The 15966-nt window shown below is 48.8% G+C and overlaps 1 long non-coding RNA gene and 2 other non-coding genes across 3 annotated transcripts; all 3 read right to left on the reverse strand.

Annotated features, from left to right (window-relative positions):
* Positions 1-1131: 1131 nt before the first annotated feature.
* On the reverse strand, positions 1132-1286 carry LOC126927358 (5.8S ribosomal RNA). The gene has a single exon (XR_007715410.1). It is a non-coding gene; the product is annotated as a 5.8S ribosomal RNA (ribosomal RNA).
* An 849-nt stretch (positions 1287-2135) lies between these two features.
* LOC126927286 (uncharacterized) lies at positions 2136-3134 on the reverse strand. Its single transcript, XR_007715354.1, has 2 exons — positions 3094-3134; positions 2136-3025 (listed from the first exon to the last, which is right to left on the reverse strand). It is a non-coding gene; the product is annotated as an uncharacterized LOC126927286 (long non-coding RNA).
* Positions 3135-3446: 312 nt separating this feature from the next.
* Positions 3447-5369, reverse strand: LOC126927338 (small subunit ribosomal RNA). Its single transcript, XR_007715390.1, has one exon. It is a non-coding gene; the product is annotated as a small subunit ribosomal RNA (ribosomal RNA).
* Between the last annotated feature and the right edge of the window lie 10597 nt (positions 5370-15966).

A 15966-nucleotide genomic window follows, 5' to 3' on the forward strand; every position in this document is an offset into this window, starting at 1 on the left:
GATTTCCGACGAACGTGGCTTTGGGCCAGGGCCGGCGGGCAGAGAGATACGCGAACGACGGGGAAAATTCGTCCCGATACAAGTAACGCGTACTCTCCGATCTCCGCGCAACGCCTGGGGATCATCTCCCTAAGTCATCAGCGCTCGAAGAAATCACGTGTGCGTTCCCGGATCTACGGCTCTCTTTCGGGGATAAATTACAAGCACAGAGTATGTTAAACGCAACGACGACCCATCGATGCGACGGTCCTCGTCGTTGTCAGTCGCTCGCGCGCGTGCAGAGTATATCTCTACGCACGAAGAGACGGAGTGGGCATTAGATCCCTGGGGCTATTCGAGTAAAACGTCTTAAGAAAAGACGGTTGTACGGCAAAATTCCGCACCGTTACCAAGTTTACTTTTATCTGAGGCTGTTCTCCTTCTCTCCTCTCTCGACCGAGTTCCCATATTTGCTTTCTCTCAGTCTCGCCAAAATAATATTCATTTAAGACGACGTCGGGGGCGCGGACATCGTGCTCATCGAAAACCTGCAAACGTATGCAAATCTGCTGATATGAAAAAAAAATCGGTCACGAGGACAACACTACGTATATATATATATATATATATATATATATATAATATATTCGATAACCGACACGAAGCGGTGCATAAGCGGGCGGTCGTACGAAAGGACGACTCACGACGCCGCTAGCACTCACGCAGGTCCGTGACGGTTCTCTCCGCTCTTATTCGTATCCTTCTTCGTGCGCTTCCTCCGACTCTGAAACGTTCTACGTATCGTAAGAACGACGGCGGGTTGTCGAAGGCACCAAGGGACAGAGAGAGACAGAGGTAGAGTTTCGTAGTGTCTCCCGTGAACACGATAGTTTATATATCGAGCATGCGTACGAATTGCACGGCCTCGACACGACCGCGACGAACGCCGACGAGCGTCCAACAATCGCTCGTACGTCGCGTACGTTCTCTCGCGTCCGCTCTTGTTCGTATCCTTCTTCGTGCGCTTCCTCCGACTCTGAAACGTTCTACGTATCGTAAGAACGACGGCGGGTTGTCGAAGGCACCAAGGGACAGAGAGAGACAGATAGAGAGGAACGACACGCAACGCAAGCAGTCTTAGGTTTACGTGAGCAACCCTCAGCCAGGCGTGGTCCAGGAATTGTATCCGTGGACCGCAATGTGCGTTCGAAATGTCGATGTTCATGTGTCCTGCAGTTCACACGTTGACGCGCAATTAGCTGCGTTCTTCATCGACCCACGAGCCAAGTGATCCACCGTTCAGGGTAATCTTTTCATATATTTTTTAAAACTCTTGTACTCCATGTACTCTTAATACTCGGTTCGAGCGAAGCCGAGATCCGACACGACCGACCAACGGGAATCGGACGCGCAGAAGTCGCCGGAAGATCGACGACACGAAAACGTTCGAAAATGAAATCCGACGAACGCGCGAAGATACGCGCGTCCGCCGGCCGGGCGAAAAGTACATTATGATATATAACAACCATCGAGATCGAAGCTCCGTTCGTCAGGAAACGACGGGGATATAACACCCGATTCTGAATCCTCTGTGCAGCACACGATCTCGCGAAGAAATACGCACGGTGGCTAGCCCATATATATGTGTGTGTGTGTATATATAATACGATATGCATTCCTCTCGTCCAATTATTCAAGAAAAAGAGCGTGCGCCTCCATCGTTCGGGTGATGTAAAGATTCGATGGGACTCGCGCGACCCTCGGCCTCGAGCGGTCTTTCCTCCCAATATCCAGAAGCCGAGCTTTGAAAAAACTCTAGCGACGGCACGGGTGTCCGACTCACGACATCGAGGCTTCGAAGTCGGCGATCTCCTCCGAACGGATGGCGATCGCGACGACTCAAAGCGTGAAAAATCGACGAAAGAGAACACATCTCCGTTCAGGTGATTGTTTTTTTAAAAAATAAAAAAATTCGATGGGACTCGCATCCATCTACCTCGCGCGGTCTTTCTTCCCAATATCCAGAAGCCGAGCTTTGAAAAAACTTCAGCGACGGCACGGGTGTCCGACTCACGACAACGAGGATAGACAGCCTGCGGTCCCCTCTGAACGGGTTATATGCGACGAACTAGACGAAACTTTAGTCGTTCAGGTGGTATAAAAAAAAAAAAATTCGATGGGACGCACGCGCAGCCGTCGTCCTCGAGCGGTCTTTCTTCCCAATATCCAGAAGCCGAGCTTTGAAAAAACTCTAGCGACGGCACGGGTGTCCGACTCACGACATCGAGGGTAGACAGCCTGCGGTCCCCTCTGAACCAACTTCGGCTAGACTAGTTACGAATCGTTGCTACGCATCGTCATCATAGTCATCGTCATCATTATCATTATCATAGCGGGCCAACATCCACGCAATGCGTTTTCGTTCTAGGTTACCCGATCCACGAGTATGTTACAAGTGGTTTCGTTATTTCGAACAAAACGACATACGAAGAACACACGCCCTATGGGTAGGAAGCACGTTTCGAGAACGACCGAGAGCGGTGAAAGAGACGAGAGGTCGACGCGCATAAGGTATCCATGGATCTTCGAAGAGAACCTTCGAAGATATGTCGGTATCCTTTCTACATGCGCGACTCGCTACTCGTACTTTCGCTCTCGTCGACTCGTTTTAGTCGCTTCGTTCGATCCCAAAGAGGAGTCTTCGATGTCCCGTTGCTAGGAGGAGAGCAAACGCAACACAGACCACGAAACATAGAAGAGAATAGGCGAGCATGATCTCTCCGACACGAGGCACTTTAGAGATTTTGTTATTCGTTTGTACGGTCTCCACGACGCAAAAAAAAAATACGAGATCGTGGCGGCGGGTCTTTCTGTATACGGCCTCACGCAAGCGCCTCGATCTCATTTCTCTTTACGGGTGGTTTCCATTCGTAATTTTTCGTTCGATATTCGTGTCAAAGTTTAATTTTCGAAAGCTCAAGTTCCCATTTATAGTTTTATTATAAAATCATAATATTCGCAGACGGCGGGTCTTTCTGTGTACGACCTCACGCAGGCGCCTCGAATTCGTATATATTTTGTTATTCGCAGGCGGCGGGTCTTTCTGTGTACGACCTCACGCAGGCGCCTCGAATTCGTTTATGTATGTATATATATATATATATATATATATATATATATGTATGTATCTCTTCATCCCGATGATCGAGAGAGAGTGCCACCTTCTCTTCATATAGTTTCGTAGCTGAAGGGTCGTCTCCTCCTTATGTCTTTTCATCATTTTGCCAACGGAGTAAGCCACGCTCCGGGCGAATTTAACTGTTCTTTGTTAAAGTATATAGCTTGTTGATACGTCGTATATACTTTGGTTCGTCGATATAGGAGGAGTACGGCTCCTTACCGACTTATACAGTTTCGTATTTTTCAAGTGTTCAAGTCAAATTCTTTAAGTTTTTGTGTTATATCGTTAATGATCCTTCCGCAGGTTCACCTACGGAAACCTTGTTACGACTTTTACTTCCTCTAAATGATCAAGTTTGGTCATCTTCCCGGTAACATCGGCAATGCTTATCACATTGGCCGCGCACCAGTCCGAAGACCTCACTAAATCATTCAATCGGTAGTAGCGACGGGCGGTGTGTACAAAGGGCAGGGACGTAATCAACGCGAGCTTATGACTCGCGCTTACTGGGAATTCCTCGTTCATGGGGAATAATTGCAAGCCCCAATCCCTAGCACGAAGGAGGTTCAGCGGGTTACCCGGGCCTTTCGGCCAGGGAAAACACGCTGATTCCTTCAGTGTAGCGCGCGTGCGGCCCAGAACATCTAAGGGCATCACAGACCTGTTATTGCTCAATCTCGTGCGGCTAGAAGCCGCCTGTTCCTCTAAGAAGATTTGTTTGTACGTTGGTAGTAAAAACCCACCGACCGAAGCCGGGGGCCTTCGAGATACCATAAGTTACGTCTATTTAGCAGGCTAGAGTCTCGTTCGTTATCGGAATTAACCAGACAAATCGCTCCACCAACTAAGAACGGCCATGCACCACCACCCACCGAATCAAGAAAGAGCTATCAATCTGTCAATCCTTCCGGTGTCCGGGCCTGGTGAGGTTTCCCGTGTTGAGTCAAATTAAGCCGCAGGCTCCACTCCTGGTGGTGCCCTTCCGTCAATTCCTTTAAGTTTCAGCTTTGCAACCATACTTCCCCCGGAACCCAAAAGCTTTGGTTTCCCGGAAGCTGCCCGCCGAGTCATCGGAGGAACTTCGGCGGATCGCTGGCTGGCATCGTTTATGGTTAGAACTAGGGCGGTATCTGATCGCCTTCGAACCTCTAACTTTCGTTCTTGATTAATGAAAACATTTTTGGCAAATGCTTTCGCTTCTGTCCGTCTTGCGACGATCCAAGAATTTCACCTCTAACGTCGCAATACGAATGCCCCCATCTGTCCCTATTAATCATTACCTCGGGGCTCCGAAAACCAACAAAATAGAACCGAGGTCCTATTCCATTATTCCATGCACACAGTATTCAGGCGAAGGTAGCCTGCTTTAAGCACTCTAATTTGTTCAAAGTAAACGTATCGGCCCACCTCGACACTCAGTGAAGAGCACCGCGATGGGATATTAGTTGGACCGCCCGCGAGGAGCTAAGCCCACCGATAGGACGTACCACATAATGCCAGTTAAACACCGCGAGCGGTGAACCGACACTGTGACACACAGATTCAACTACGAGCTTTTTAACCGCAACAACTTTAATATACGCTATTGGAGCTGGAATTACCGCGGCTGCTGGCACCAGACTTGCCCTCCAATTGGTCCTCGTTAAAGGATTTAAAGTGTACTCATTCCGATTACGGGGCCTCGGATGAGTCCCGTATCGTTATTTTTCGTCACTACCTCCCCGTGCCGGGAGTGGGTAATTTGCGCGCCTGCTGCCTTCCTTGGATGTGGTAGCTGTTTCTCAGGCTCCCTCTCCGGAATCGAACCCTGATTCCCCGTTACCCGTTACAACCATGGTAGGCGCAGAACCTACCATCGACAGTTGATAAGGCAGACATTTGAAAGATGCGTCGCCGGTGCTAGATGACCATGCGATCAGCACAAAGTTATTCAGAGTCACCAAAACAAACGATGGACGGACAGACGAGCCATCCGCCACCGATTGGTTTTGATCTAATAAAAGCATTCCTACCATCTCTGGTCGGAATCTGTTTGCATGTATTAGCTCTAGAATTACCACAGTTATCCAAGTAAATGTAGGTATGATCTAAGAAACCATAACTGATTTAATGAGCCATTCGCGGTTTCACCTTAATGCGGCATGTACTGAGACATGCATGGCTTAATCTTTGAGACAAGCATATGACTACTGGCAGGATCAACCAGGGATCTTATAATATATTCCCAAAAACCAGCATTTTCGTTTAAAAGTTCTCTCTGTGTCGTAGGTGGGACGTAAGCACCGTACGACGAGACTTTTCATTTTATATATATATGTAATATGACTTAGAGAGCAACGTTCCATGGTTCAGTAACAACGTCACTCAGCCACTTTAATTCTCCTCCTCTCTCACCATCATATATCGATACAAAGATTCATACTTCACAGAATTATTTCTGTTTGTAACTTTTCTCCTCCAACTTCTCTCGTAGAATATAACTTAGCGGTAAAGCACGTATACGCATGCTGGACATACCGTAAGAATATTCTTTTATAAGCTTCAACACCTCTGTAGAGACGCGTTACCAGAAGATAACGCACTCTACAGAACGCCAAAAGGACCATCGTGCAGCTACAAATAGCTTACAACCGATGGTCTCTGCAAGAATGGCTACTCCGTAAGTACAAGCACACACGCATCCAACTTTTGTCAAATACGTGCACACAGGTCACCAGCTTCCCGACTAAGGGGAAGCTTGCCACGTTAACGGTCATTACGTCCTAGACTTCGACCCGCGGCGCAGCAGTGTAGAGAAAAAACCAGTACGAGAACGGAGGAACAGTCGAGAAATAGCGTAAAATACACTAAGACTCGAGGAGCGGTGACTGAATTCTCAACCGAGGCCGTAGAATAGCCACGCGCCCAGCGCTGTTCCGACCGAACCGTCCGGCTCGACGCTTCTCTTATAGATACCAAGGGGCCGGCCGGAAGGCCGGCGCCGGTCGGGCTAGCGGCCGCGCGCTTATGGTGCAAAACCTCCGTAGCAACGTACCGTTCGGAAGGGACGCTGGAACTTAGTCGCTCGCACGTTCAATAACTACTATATAAAGGCGATATCCAACCATCGAAATATTTTACCACAAGCATTATTAACATATTATAAATGCATTTTTACCAAAAAATTAATTTTTTTTTTCACCGAAAAATTGCATCAGTAAACATACAGTTTTATCGACTATGGACAAAAAATAACTTTATAATCGATTAAAACACGTTAAAATAACACGAAATATGTAAAAAAATATATACCTTGTAACATTAATTAACGAAAAAATTGCAAAAATATCCCAGTCGTATCAGTCCGACGGAAGCTAATTTTTCAAAAAATTCGACAAAAATGTTTAATCCGATTGTATTTAATAGAGATATAACGATCCCTGTCAAAAAAATTATACCTTATAACGCTTTTTAACGAAATAACTCGAAATAACCATTTCGGACTTTTCGCGCCGGCCGAAATTTTTCTAAGTCCCTACGTACCGGTGCGAAATACTTCAAAGTCCCAACGTCCCGTCGCATAGTTCCGTTTCTAGAAAACGTTCAACCGACCAAATAAACGCTTAATCCCGACGTAAAACGTCGAGATACGTCCATTTATGCAAAAATATTCCTACCTTGTAACACTTTTAAGCGAGATAACTCGAAAAAACGTGTTCGATACGGAAATTTTTCAAAGTCCCAACGAAAAAATCGAAACTTTGTAGAAGGTCTTGGGGACGACATAAACGCTTAATCCCGACGTAAAACGTCGAGATACGTCGATTTATGCAAAAATATTCCTACCTTGTAACACTTTTAAGCGAGATAACTCGAAAAAACCTTTTCGGTCTTTTCGCACCGGCCGAACTTCTTCAAAGTCCCAACGTCCCGTCGCATAGTTCCGTTTCTAGAAAACGTTCCAGCGACCAAATAAACGCTTAATCCCGACGTAAAACGTCGAGATACGTCCATTTATGCAAAAATATTCCTACCTTGTAACACTTTTAAGCGAGATAACTCGAAAAAACCTTTTCGGTCTTTTCGCACCGGCCGAACTTCTTCAAAGTCCCAACGTCCCGTCGCATAGTTCCGTTTCTAGAAAACGTTCCAGCGACCAAATAAACGCTTAATCCCGACGTAAAACGTCGAGATACGTCCATTTATGCAAAAATATTCCTACCTTGTAACACTTTTAAGCGAGATAACTCGAAAAAACCTTTTCGGTCTTTTCGCACCGGCCGAACTTCTTCAAAGTCCCAACGTCCCGTCGCATAGTTCCGTTTCTAGAAAACGTTCAACCGACCAAATAAACGCTTAATCCCGACGTAAAACGTCGAGATACGTCCATTTATGCAAAAATATTCCTACCTTGTAACACTTTTAAGCGAGATAACTCGAAAAAACCTTTTCGGTCTTTTCGCACCGGCCGAACTTCTTCAAAGTCCCAACGTCCCGTCGCATAGTTCCGTTTCTAGAAAACGTTCCACCGACCAAATAAACGCTTAATCCCGACGTAAAACGTCGAGATACGTCCATTTATGCAAAAATATTCCTACCTTGTAACACTTTTAAGCGAGATAACACGAAAAAACCTTTTCGGTCTTTTCGCACCGGCCGAACTTCTTCAAAGTCCCAACGTCCCGTCGCATAGTTCCGTTTCTAGAAAACGTTCCAGCGACCAAATAAACGCTTAATCCCGACGTAAAACGTCGAGATACGTCCATTTATGCAAAAATATTCCTACCTTGTAACACTTTTAAGCGAGATAACTCGAAAAAACCTTTTCGGTCTTTTCGCACCGGCCGAACTTCTTCAAAGTCCCAACGTCCCGTCGCATAGTTCCGTTTCTAGAAAACGTTCCAGCGACCAAATAAACGCTTAATCCCGACGTAAAACGTCGAGATACGTCCATTTATGCAAAAATATTCCTACCTTGTAACACTTTTAAGCGAGATAACTCGAAAAAACCTTTTCGGTCTTTTCGCACCGGCCGAACTTCTTCAAAGTCCCAACGTCCCGTCGCATAGTTCCGTTTCTAGAAAACGTTCCAGCGACCAAATAAACGCTTAATCCCGACGTAAAACGTCGAGATACGTCCATTTATGCAAAAATATTCCTACCTTGTAACACTTTTAAGCGAGATAACTCGAAAAAACGTGTTCGATACGGAAATTTTTCCATGTCCCAATGTGCAATTCGAAACTTTTTAGAACGTTTCAAGAACAAAATTAACGCTTAATCCCGATGTATTTAATTAGAATATATCGATTTATGCCAGAATATACGTACCTTATAACGCTTATTATGGAATTAATGCGAAAGGAACTTTCGGTACTTTCGGCACTTTTGGAGCAGTGCGAAACAATTCAAAGTGCCAACGTCCCAGTCAGCTAGGTCCGGTGGAAAAAATTTAAAAAAAAAATAAAAAGAAACCGTTACGTTCGGCTAGACGGCGTCGAACAATAACGATTTCTATAAAAATTTCCATACCTCGTAACGCTTTTTGAGGAATTATTTCGAAAGGAACGTTCGGCCTTTTCGTACCTGGACGAGAGAAATTTCAAAGTTCCAACGTCCCAGTCAGCTAGGTCCGGTGGAAAAAAATTTTTTAAAAAAATAAAAAGAAACCGTTACGTTTGGCTAGACGACGTCGAACAATAACGGTTTCTATAAAAATTTCCATACCTCGTAACGCTTTTTGAGAAATTATTTCGAAAGGAACGTTCGGCCTTTTCGTACCGGGACGAGAGAAATTTCAAAGTTCCAACGTCCCAGTCAGCTAGGTCCGGTGGAAAAAAATTTTTTAAAAAAATAAAAAGAAACCGTTACGTTCGGCTAGACGACGTCGAACAATAACGGTTTCTATAAAAATTTGCATACCTCGTAACGCTTTTTGAGGAATTATTTCGAAAGGAACGTTCGGCCTTTTCGTACCGGGGCGAGAGAAATTTCAAAGTTCCAACGTCCCAGTCAGCTAGGTCCGGTGGAAAAAATTTAAAGAAAAAACAAAACGAAACCGCTACGTTCGACTAGATTACGTCGAACTATAACGATTTCAATAAAAATTTCCACACCTCGTAACGCACTTTAAGGAGTTATTTCGAACTTTAAGGAGTTATTGCGATTATTTCAAAGTCCTCGCGGTACCACGTCGGGACGCGATACGCTCTTACGCGTTGCTCGCTCGCTCCGCTCGCTCGAAAAAAAATATAGACCAACCCAAAACCAATCCCTTTCGCGTTCGTTCTTCGATCTCGTTCGAATCTCGGTTCGAACGCGATCGGGAACGGTTTTAGGTTAGGCTAGAATCGTACGAGCGAGCGCAGCGAGCGAGCAACGATCGAAATTTCCACGCTGTAAGCGTACTAGATATTTTCCTATCCCTGTACGTTTTTTTTATCCGTCGTACTCTCTCCGATCGAAGGAGAGTCATGGACGAAACGTAAAAAAAGGGGAAACGAAACGAGAGGAAACGTTCGACTGCGTGCGCGCGCGCGCACGGCGCGTCGCTCCCCACCTCGTACCTTAATAGATTGCTACCTACTCCGCCACATACCCGCTAGCGAGGGGTTGCGCGCGCAGCGCTAGCGTGAGCGTCCAAGTCCAGCGGCGTATTGCTTTGCGTTCGTACGCGTCGTTATTCCATTGGAATAAAAAAAATCGCTACGTACGATCATCGTGCTTCGGCACGGCCGTACGTAGCGAGATTTATTTTTCGAGCGCCAGCGACAAAGTCCAGCGGCGTATTGCTTTTTATTTGGACTTGGAAAAAAAAATCGCTACGTACGAACATCGTGTATATGCACTATGCCGTACGTAGCGAGATTTATTTTTCGAGCGCCAGCGACAAAGTCCAGCGGCGTATTGCTTTTCATTTGGACTTAAAAAAAAAAAATCGCTACGTACGAACATCGTGCTTATGCACTATGCAGCACGTAGCGAGATTTATTTTTCGAGCTAAGTCCAGCGGCGTATTGCTTTTTATTTGGACTTAAAAAAAAAAATCGCTACGTACGAACATCGTGCATATGCACTATGCCGTACGTAGCGAGATTTATTTTTCGAGCTAAGTCCAGCGGCGTATTGCTTTTTATTTGGACTTGAAAAAAAATCGCTACGTACGAACATCGTGCATATGCACTATGCCGTACGTAGCGAGATTTATTTTTCGAGCGCACGCCGTTAAGTCCAGCGCACTTATGGCCGTTGGACTTTAAAGAAAAAAAAAATTCGCTACGTACGACCATCGTGCGCATCGATGGCCGTACGTAGCGAAAATTTTTTTTCTTTCTTCGTACGCGTACCATGCCACGCCGCCTCGTACGACCGTCGTGCGCATCGACGGCCGTACTCGGCTGCTGCATTGTACGCGACGAAACTAACGTGCGTCTATACATGTGGGGTCTCGTCTAACCGACAAGACGAATCCCCAAGCGTAGGGCTGAGTCTCAACAGATCGCAGCGTGGTAACTGCTCTACCGAGTACAACACCCCGCCAGGTACCTAAGTCGTCTACAGACGATTCCGAGTCTCGACGTCGAACTTGGAGTACCCATGATCGACCGTTAGAGCGCCGCGGTCGTACGTTCGGCGAGATCCCGACGACGAGTCCGAAGGCGCCCGTACGGCAAACTGGGGCCCGTGCGATGGCCGGTCGCGATGGGCCGGCCACCTAGTATAGTGTCACATTGTTTTGAGCCTTTCGACCCACACGAGACTCCTAGAGATATCGTTGCCTCCTTTGGCTAGAAAGGATACGGCCTTAGAGGCGTTCAGGCATAATCCCACGGATGGTAGCTTCGCACCACCGGCCGCTCGACCGAGTGCGTGAACCAAATGTCCGAACCTGCGGTTCCTCTCGTACTGAGCAGGATTACTATCGCAACGACTAGTCATCAGTAGGGTAAAACTAACCTGTCTCACGACGGTCTAAACCCAGCTCACGTTCCCTGTTGGCGGGTGAACAATCCGACGCTTGGCGAATTCTGCTTCGCAATGATAGGAAGAGCCGACATCGAAGGATCAAAAAGCTTTTCTTCCGGCCAGCGCAGATCGAGTTCTCCCAGTGCATTTCGGAATTCCTGCCTTTCTTCATCGAAGATTGGACAGTCTTCTAAGATGTGATGGGCGGTTTCTATTTCGCCGCATTCACATGTGTCCAATTCGCTGAGGTTGAATGACTTGAGCTTACCGTTGAAATCCCCGTGGCCGCTAATGAACTGTGTCGCGTAGTGGTCGGGTCTCACCCAGCGGTTCTCCAGTCTGTCCTTGATGCTAGCAAAGTAGTCGAAGGTCGTCCTGCCCTTTGGCGTTGTTTGCCAGCGCTCTTGCCACTTATCTAACGCCTCGCCGACAATGGATTTCTCGTCGGGCGCTTCGTCGCGCCTCCTCTTCTTATTGTGGAGTCTTGCCCTGATTTCGACTAGGAGGTCAATAGGAATGACTCCTGCGATAACCTGCAGTGCCTCGGTTGACGTGGTTCTATAGGCCTTGGTCACTCGGAGGAGTGCCATCCTCTGTGACCTTATCAGCTTGCTCCTCGCTTTCCCTTTCAGTAGGTCGCTCCAGCCGGCTGCGGCGTATGTGGTTATCGGCTCGTACAGCCCTCTGTACAGAGTACGCATGGCCGCGTGTCCGAGTCCCCATTTCGCCTTGGCCACCCTCGCGAGGCTGTTGAAGAGTTTTTGACACTTACCTGTTATTGCCTCCACGTGCTTGTTGACTTTTAGCCCTCCTTCGAGGTGCACTCCGAGGTATTTGATTGCCTGCTCCATCCTTATATTCCTGCCGCTAATCTTAATAATCGGTGGCCTCTCCGCGTCCAGCTTACCTTTGACGAGCAGCATCTCCGTTTTCTGTGCCGATAACGTTAGCTTCTTCCTGGTGCACCAGGTAGAGACTCGGGTAACTACCTCCTGTCCCTTTTCCTGGAGCTCGTTCCTCGTGTTGCCGGCAATTAGAATCACGATGTCGTCCGCGTACGCGATGGGTTCGCACCCTGTCGCGTTTCCCGCTAGCTCAGCCAGCAGGTCATCAAATACGAGATTCCAGAAACTTGGTCCCAGTACCGATCCCTGCGGGCATCCTTTCGTGACGGGCTTGCTCACTGCTTCGTTTTTCCCAGCAATCTGTACGGTTCTTTCGGAGAAGTAGCTCCTTGTTAACCGGTACAGGTTGTCGGGGCATTCTCTTCTTTTGAGCTCGTGCAGCACGTTCGGCCACCAGACGTTGTCGAAGGCTCCTGATATATCGAGTGCTATTGCGAGGACGTACCTCTTCTCGCTCATTTGCTCGATTTTCTCGCGGAGCTTGATGATCGCGTCCACCGTCGATCTTCCGGGGCGAAAGCCATATTGTCTGTCGGAGGAGAGCGCGTGGTCGTGGAAGATAGGTGCCATCCTGGTGGCCATTAGCCTTTCTAGCAGCTTGCCTATCATGGAGAGCAGACAGATTGGCCTGTAGGATTTCGGATTGCTTCTGTCCCGATCCGGTCCCTTGGGGATGGTGATAACATTTGCGACCTTCCACCGTTTGGGGAATATTCCCCAGGCGAGGCAGCCGTTCATGAGCCTTAGGAGCTCCTGGTGTATTCTTCCCCAGGCCCGTTGGATTATTTCGACCTCAATCAGGTCGGGGCCTGGGCACTTCCCCTTCCTCAGCCGTTTCACGGCGTCACTGAGTTCCTCGAAGCTGAATTCAGGGGTGTCTTCTACGTTGGGGGGGTTTGTCGAGTTCCGCCTTATTTCCTTCTGCTCCTCCGTTTCGGTGTCTTCCTCGTCGTCGGGTAGAAGTGCGGACAACATCGCTGCCGCGGTCGTTCGCCAGTTGGAGGTATATCCGAGCGGCGTCTTCAGCGTCGATGTTGTTTCCTCTCCTCTGAGTTTCCTTGCGACTGTTTTGTAAGCGATGCCCCAAGGTTCCCTGTTACCCTCTTTGGTGACGAAGTCCTGCCAGCTCTGGATTTTTGCTCTTGCCAGCATCCTCTTATACTCCTTTCGTGTTGACCTGTACCGCAGCTTCTCCTGCTCCCTCGTAGCGGGGTCCCTGGCCCCCTGATACCTTCTTCTCGCCTGGTAGGTGTTTCTCTTTGCTCTGGTGAGTTCGGGCGTCCACCAGGGTACTGACCTGTAGTACCATTTCTTCTTTGGGATGGCGGTGTCGCAGGCACCTATCAGGGTTGCCTGGAGTTGCCCGGCCATTCTTTCGACGTCCTCTGCCTGCTGGAGGGTTGTTTCTTTGAGTGCCTCCATTTTCTCTGTGAGGGCACTCTGAAATACCTCCCAGTTGGCTTTTCGCGTGTTATAGCGTCTTTCCTGAAGCTGCGGTGTGGTGCTTCTCGTCCCGAAGTCGAGGAGCGTCTCCAGTATCCGGTGGTCACTGGAGGTACCATCTTCGCGTATCCTCCAGCCCTTTACAAGGAGTATTGCCTCTGGGCTCGCCATCGTCACGTCTATGTTTGATCGCCCTCGAGTTGTTTCAAACGTGTGGGGTTGTCCTGGTTGATTCAGGACATGGAGACCGTACTGCGCTATGACTGCCTCTAGGGCCTCGCCTCTGTCGTCGGTGCTCCTGCTGCACCACAGCGGTGATTTTGCGTTCGCATCCAGGCCGATGATGATCCTCTTGCCTCTGAGACACCGTAGTACCTTCTCCAACTGTTGCACGCCGACCTCGATGTTTCCTGTCGGCGGAAAGTACAGGCTTGCCGCGTACACCTCTGTTTCCCCGTCGCTTATCTGCACGCAGGAACAGTGTGTTGTGCAGAGTTCGGCGACCTCGAGGGGCGTTAGGGTCTCTGATTTTATCCCTACGGCCGCCATTGGCGGGTTGTGCTTCGACCCTCTGCAGGCGATCGCGACTCCTGTGCCGAATCCGGGTATTTTCCCATCGACGCTGTATGGTTCTTGCATTAATATTATGTCATCCCCATCGGCGTCCATTTGCGTCCGGATCTCATAAGGAGTTGTTTTGGATCGCTGCATGTTGTGCTGCAGGATCCTTATTTCCCTTTTCCTCCCAAGTCCTCTTCTGTCCCTGCGTTGCTCTTTATACATATTGCGTCCTTGCTATTATTGCTTCCAAGGCTTTCGTATACATTGGGCATTTCGCGTTGGAAGCTGCGTGGTCGCCCTTCCTCCCTGCTCTCTTGCAGTTTACGCAGGTGGCGTGCCCATCCTTATCTTTGCATTCTTTAGTGCTGTGCCCACTTTCTGCACAGTGCGCGCAGATTTCGTAGTTAACGCGGCAATATTTTGCCACGTGTCCGTATCCTTGACACTTGTAGCAGCGACTAATTGCTATGTAATCTTTAACTTTGCAGGCATTCCATGAGAGGAAGATCTTACCTTTCAATAGTTTCTCCCTTACCTGGGGGGGCACTTCGATGACCCAGTTCGTCTCCTCTTGATCCTTTCTGCCGGTCCTGAAGCAGAACTTGATGGCTGCAACGTCGTCCTCATTTAGTCTTTCTTGGTTCTGCTTCCTCATGCAGGCCAGGATCTCCTTCTCTGGAATGTCCCTCGGGACGTCGTAGATGATCATCCTGGGGGGTCTCCGCTGCGGCGTGCTAGCTTTTAGTCCAGCCTCCTTTAGTTTCGAGTTCTCGGTGAACTCTTTTAGGCTCTCCGGCTTCGTCGTCTCAACGGCTAGGCCGTTTCCCTTTATTTTCCGGACGGCCGTAACTTGGATTCCTCTCTTGCGGGGATTCACTAGGGTGAACACCGCGTCAAGTGCTTCTTCGCTCGTTTGAATCTCGCCGCCTTCTCTTTCCGGTCGAATTATGACCACATTTTTGGGCGGCTTGACCGCCGTCTGCTCGACCTTGTTGCTCGTTATCTTTACTTTTTCGGCGTATGTCGGCTCCCTCTGTTCCTGCTGCGTCGTTCTCAAGACGGCTGTTTCTAGCCGCCTGGTTGCTTTGTTGACGGCGTTCATTATCGCCGTTTCCTTATTCTTCTCATCTCCGGCACTCTGCTCTAGCCTGCCTGTCAGGTAGCTATTATGGAGCAGTAGCTCGTCAACAATGCCCCTCATTTCTTTGAAGTGCCGTAGGATTACTGCGGCGTGTTCCTTGTTTATTTTCCTGGCCGAGTCTAAGCAGAACGCCGTGACCTTCCTCTCTATGTCACTGGCCTGTGCCTTTATATCGGGCACTTGCCGCTTATCCTCCCCGGCCAATCTCTCCTCGTCTCTGGGGGGGTTGTTTCTCCCCAGGCTTGCTCTCATCGTCTTCTCTGGTATCCTCGGGCTTGGAGTGGCCTCGTTCTTTTCCATCTGTTTCCTCAGGGGTTGGAGGACCACTCTGGCCTCTGCGCCTGGCGACGAGTGCCCTAGCGTCGGCATCACCGGCTCCTTGCCGCTTCTTGCGGCTGCCGCTGCGGCTGTTCGCTTCCCGGTGGCTATGTCCAGCGGCGTATTGAATCCCCCTCGCGGACTTTCAGTTGGCGCTTTGTTCCCGCGAGCACTCCCGCGCTGAGTCCGGCGGCGTGCTCTTCACAGTTCAAAACCCCTGGGTTTGAATTTGAATTTGAATTTGCCGCCTAGCAGCGTGCTCTTGGTTCCCAGGATGCCCGGGCGGCGGCGCTTCGGTCGCTCGACCCAAGATGGCTGCCGCGCGTCCGCTAACCTATCCTCCCGCACGTGGCACTTTGTTTTGCTTTTCTCGCGCTTATTGCGGCAATTTCCACTAAACTTTCGGTGTGCACTATGTTTTTAGCACTCGCACTATCTATTATTTTAGTTTTCGTGCCCGAGATCTTCGATTTTCGCGTTTTTGTCCGCCACGT

The sequence above is a fragment of the Bombus affinis genome, unplaced genomic scaffold (genome assembly GCF_024516045.1).
Source record: "Bombus affinis isolate iyBomAffi1 unplaced genomic scaffold, iyBomAffi1.2 ctg00000082.1, whole genome shotgun sequence".
Taxonomy (NCBI): domain Eukaryota; kingdom Metazoa; phylum Arthropoda; class Insecta; order Hymenoptera; family Apidae; genus Bombus; species Bombus affinis.